General features: G+C 33.1%; 1 pseudogene; it reads left to right on the top strand.

Moving 5' to 3' along the window:
- The first annotated feature begins 3,363 nt into the window (after positions 1-3,363).
- Positions 3,364-4,602, top strand: LOC125094303 (F-box only protein 8-like; annotated as a pseudogene).
- The last annotated feature ends 1,212 nt before the right edge of the window (positions 4,603-5,814 follow it).

The raw sequence follows: 5,814 nt of genomic DNA, 5'->3' as shown, positions 1-5,814 counted from the left end.
GTTAAGCCGGTAGAAAGAGTAAGCATAAAGATGGCAATTTCTTCCAACTCAACAGAATGTACATATTAATGGGAAACTGGGCACAAAAATTAGGGAATGCCAGACAAAATCCCTTAGATGTCATATTTCCAGTATGAACTTAAGCAAGGACTAAGTCAGGAGTAAAGTCAGAAGTAGAAGTCACAAGTAGAAGTAATTCTACAAGTAAAGTCACAAGTAGAAGGTAATTGGTTCTGCTCTGTCAACATTGATGGTGAGAAAAATCCCACTTTTTTTTTTTTTTTACTGTGGTAAAAGTCACATAACATAAAATTAACCTATAAAGGGCACAGTTCATTGGGATTTAGTACATTCACAATGTTGTGCAACAAAAAGCCAAACTTAATCAGTGTAGCATGTTTTGAAACATAAAACCAAATAGCTTGAAGAAGTCAGATAGGAAAAATATTTAACTATAGAGAATATGCAAGCAAAATGAAAATCTGAAATAGGCATTGGGATGATTTCACTCTGTTGACTAACAGCTTTAAATATGGTCTAAGATAAGTAACAAGTGCTGTTCCAGCAAACAAGAATTGTGGCAAAGTCATGGTTTTCATGATAGCTTTATGTCTCCTTATAGTTGTATGTGCATGATTGTCCAAGTTCTTTCTTATCTTGGAGTTATAAATCTTTTAGAGCATGTTAGATTTTTTGTGGGCTTTGTTTGTTGTTGTTGTTGGTGGTGGTGGTTGGTTGTTTTCTCTAACAGAGAACCTCTTCTACAACAGGTTATTGAAAAGCAACATTTAAAAATCACTTTAAAAATAGAGTTGGGTTAAATTGATTTTCCTAAACCTACAATTAGAGAAATTATTTCTAGGAATTACATTTGACCCAATTAAAGCTCAGAAAAGGATTTTGGTGTTTGGAGAAAATTGAGTGAAATGGAAGAAGTGACGCATATGAGTGATAAGATTAGGTCTCAGGTTGTTTGGGGAGAAACAACAAAGCCTAGTAAGAAATGTGGAAAAGAGAAGAGGAGTCTTGAGGATGAAGCGAAGTAAAGGAGATGCCGATTTGAGTAGAGCTGTTTATTGTCTTTAGTAGGAAAAGTTTGTTGAGTGTTTACACTCCTTTCTTTCATTAAAAACACGATGACCTGAGTTGACTCAGATAGCTTCCTCTCTGCTACAAACATGAGATCATAGGTAAAATAACACTTTAAATGTAATATATAGTCAAACACAAAGAAATGAAAGATTTAAGAAGTACAAAGAATAATAGAAATTAATATGGTGTGAGTTGATGGCCCTATAATCTGTAGTGATTTTAGCCTTATATTTAGGCTCTCAAGGCTGAACCCTAGCCTTTTATCTACACAGGAAGACAAGAAAGATAGCTCCAGGTTATTGAGGTGGTTAAACTCCACTTTCTAATTCTGTGTAAAATACTGCTTAAAAATCCTTTCATAGATATTCCCCATCATTAAAAGTGAACTAGAAAAACTCTACACACAAACAAAGAGGTGGCCATAAGATTTCTGTTTTGTCTAAAGTCTTGAGTAAAAAGGTAAAAAGGCAGTTGGGAAAAATCAAAGCCTTGGAGCAAACACATATAAACCTCGCTTCCAAATTTATAATATTCACCTATAATTTTTCATGGAATACTGATATCTATATAACCTTGTCAGAAACAAGGAAAATGAAAGAACATAATCAGATGTAGAAAAAAATTATTTGATGAAAATTAACTCATGAAAGGCAATTATAAAACATGACAAGTGAGTTTTCATGAGGCTATTAATAGATATGAGAAACAGAAATTGACAGTAAAAGCTAAAATCATAGAAGAATAAGGAAATTATTAAATTATAACTTAAAAATTTTGAGGAGCTAATAAAGGGAGAAAAGAACAAATTTGAAAAAATAAAATAGAACTTTTAAGTAATATGCGTATAATAATTGAACCAAAAACTCAATGGAAAGACTAAAGAGATTAGTTGGAGCCAAACAGAATTTGTAAACTGGGAGATGGATCCAAGGAAATATATTGCTCCACAAGCCATACAGAAAGTAAGCAGCTGGTGATAGTGACTGGCAGCGAGCTCCAAGTATTTTCCGGAATGTTTGTAATCTTTGATTTCTTAATCTGGAGGCATGTTAAATGGACACATTGTGAAAATTGCTAGAGTTGTACAATTAAGAGTGAACTATTTCTGTAAACAGGTAAAAAATATTAGGTACAAGTACACAAAATTTGGAATATATATAACAAGTGAAATTATAATGGGGAAAAGAAAATATAAAAATTTCTATCAGTTTTAAAGAAGTTAAAAATGGAGTAAAAAGAACAAATAAAACACGATGAGTAGATATACAAAACGGAATGATTGAAATAAGTCCAAATATAAATTTGCCTCTCTAAATACAGAGAATGTTAGATTAAAGTAACAAATTTTATTTAAAAGAGTCATACCTAAAATAAAATGACTAAGAAAGTTTAAAATTCAGTAGGAGAGGATCTGCCAGGTCCTAAGATATAGCAATCTTAATATATAATTAATATATTTTTATGCAGATAAAGGGAGTCATTCATGACAAAAAAATAATTCAGCAGGCAGACATTGTATAGTTCTACTTGGATATCTGTAATTCAGGATTGACTATACAAAAATATTTTCATACAAAAAAATGAGAGGTTTTAACACAGTTGAAAGAATCAGTAGAAGATGAATTTCAGCAAAGACAAAGCTCAGAAAAAAAAAGGCACATGTAAGAAGCAAAACAAAACATGCAATTTAAACTTTATGTAACATTCTCCATATTATGAGTTAAAATTAAATTCACAGAATAACTCACTGGAAATTATAAAATATCAATAACTGAATAGAAAAAGTATATTTTTATAAATACTTGTGAAATGTAGCAAAAACCGTAGAAATTTACAATCTCAAGTGAATTTCTTTAAAAATTGAGAAAAATCAGAATAAATGGCATAAGTGTTTAACTCAAATAGTGAAATAATATCAATAATAGTACTCCCACAAAGTCTAAAAATGGGAATATAACTATGATAAAATAAGTAAAACAACTCTTATAATTTCTAGAAAACAAAGAAAAAACAATAATTTTTACAAAGCCAGTTTTTCTTAAAGCCTACTAAAAGAGAAAAAATTTGAGAAGGACAGATCAACAAAGAAAGACGACAGGAGAAACAGTTTGAAAATAATGCAGACGCCCAAAAGAAGAAATTTTGCTTGCAGACCACAGTTTCAGCCCATTCCAGAGAGTTCCAGCCTGCCCTTTTTGACAGCCTGCCCTACAGATTCCATACTTCCCTCACTGATCTCCACAATCATGTGACCCAGCTTCTAAGGGCTTGCAGATGGGTAAGGGACTATAGAGGGTGTCCAGAAAACAGCAGCAACAACAGGAAGGGATAGTACAGAAAGCTACGTCAGCAGAGAACAGAGCAGGAGGATGGATGCCAGCAACATTTCTAACACCAGTCATTGTAAACAAGTCCAAGGAGGCATATATATGTGTGTGTGTGTGTGTGTGTGTATATATATATATAATCTTTTGAGGGCACGAAATCTAAAGAACAGGAAGGATTCATTAATTTGGAAATGTTGCCCCCAAGCTAAGCCTTACCATCTTGTTCTACCTGAATGCAAGTGACCTCTGCTTAGCTTCATATGTTTGGCAGGACCTTGTGAAAGATGAACTTCCCTTCCCTGTGTAAATCCACTTGGGGTCGCTCTTCCATATATAATAACAACACATCTCTGGGATTTTGTTTCAGAAAATAGTATATGCACCTGGATGAAGGCAACCTCACTTTCACTGCTAACCCAGAGGACAGAGTAAACTACTTTCTGTCCAAGGGTATCTTAGATGATTCACCAAAGTTTATCTTCTGTACAAGAGCACCAAATTGGAAAAACAAAACAAAACAAAACTGAGACTCCCTTGATGAAAAGAGAGATGTCTTGGAGGACTTTGTAACATTACATAATTTTAGAAATCAATTCTTGCCCAATCCACTGAGGGAATGTTTTCGTCATATCTATGCCCCTGAAGAGAGTGTGGGGAGTCTTGGAACTCTCCTAACAAAATTCTCACATAGGTTCTGTGCTTGTAACCCCGATTTAATACAAGAATTTGGCCTTAGTCTTGATGCTGTCTATATACTATATATATACTACTCATTTTTTCTTGTTTATTTATTTTAAAGAGAAAGAGTGGGGGGAAGGGCAGAAAGAGAGGGAAAAAGAGAATCAAGCAGACTTGAGCTTGATGTGAGGTGCCCCCTACTGTTACTCTTTGATTCTACTTTTTTTTAAATAGGTTTTATTTATTTATTTACTTACTTTTTATTTTATTTTATTATGTTATGTTAGTCACCATACAGTACAAGATTAATTTCTGATGTCTTTTTATATGCAAACAATGAAACATGATTCTACTTTCTATTGACCTCATTAGCCCTCACCTGAAGAACAAAATGTCAAAAAGAGAATTTATTCTAAATACCTGTTGTGCTGCTCAAAACATTAGTAAAGATTTTGTAGGGCATCTTTATGACAATATCTAGTTTATTGGCCATGTAACTGCATAAAAGCACAATTGCTAGGACTTGAACGATTAACTTCAAACTAAAGATATACAAGGACTTAGTTAGCAGATATGGGGGTTACAGTAGAGCTGGTCTTTCTAGCCTCTGTATACAGTCAAGCTCGAGTGTACATCTTTTTTTTCTTTTATTATCTTCTTTTTTTAGTAATTTCTTTGGGGAACTAGAGAATTTTGCAGAGTTTTTCTTAATTTTGGTTATTATGTTTTACACAAAGCAGAGCCATTGTCTCACACAGCTGTTTAAGAATGTTAAACTGGCATTATCTTCTAAAAAAACGGTATATTTGTGCATTAGATTTGGTTGAAAAACTATTCAATACCATTATTTTTTAAAATACTATGTCATGTGTACATATTTAACTAAATAAATTTATAATCATAATGATTTTATTGTAAAGATTTTAACTAACACCTTTCCTTTTTATCTCAAAATAAATAAACAAAAACAATGGGGACAAAATTATAGATACAATAGGATAAAAACAAAAAAAATGGAAGAAAGTTTTGTTTTTAATAGTAAGAACTAGAAAAAATCAAACATCTATTTACAGAGGAATTGATAAATTGGGCATAGTTATCAAATAGAATATTACATAGCAGAAGTTGGTGGAGATATATTTATATGGATAAATGTCCATATATGGACATTTTTGTCCAAATTTGAAGAATATTGTGGCACCTGGGTGGCTCAGTGGGTTGAAGCCTCTGCCTTTGGCTCAGGTCATGATCCCAGGGTCTTGGGATCGAGCCTCACATTGGGCTCCCTGCTTGGCGGGGAGCCTGCTTCCTCCCCTCTCTCTCTGCCTGTCTCTCTGCCTTCTTGTGATCTCTGTCAAATAAATAAATAAAATCTTTAAAAAATTTTTTGAAGAATATATATCACATGCTACCAATTGAATGAAGCTTTTAAACATACGGAATGATACCAGTTTTAAATCTTATGTCTTCAGAGGATTCTAACCATTCCCCTCTTTTTTGCTGTCATCTAAAGCCCTGAAATCAATTCCCAGTAGTAGTGTAATACTTTGACTTCTAAATTCTCATCACTCTCTCTAATATTACAACTGTCATAATTCCTGATGATTTTAAGATCCACAAAGATAATCCTTGCAATTCCCTGGTGTCTCTGTTTTTCAAAACTCTCTTATTTAATGATCTTTGCACTGCCTTCACCACTCACTGCCATGGATAAACA

Source organism: Lutra lutra, chromosome 2 (assembly GCF_902655055.1).
Source record: "Lutra lutra chromosome 2, mLutLut1.2, whole genome shotgun sequence".
Lineage (NCBI taxonomy): Eukaryota > Metazoa > Chordata > Mammalia > Carnivora > Mustelidae > Lutra > Lutra lutra.
This window is presented reverse-complemented; position numbering and strand designations above follow the sequence as displayed.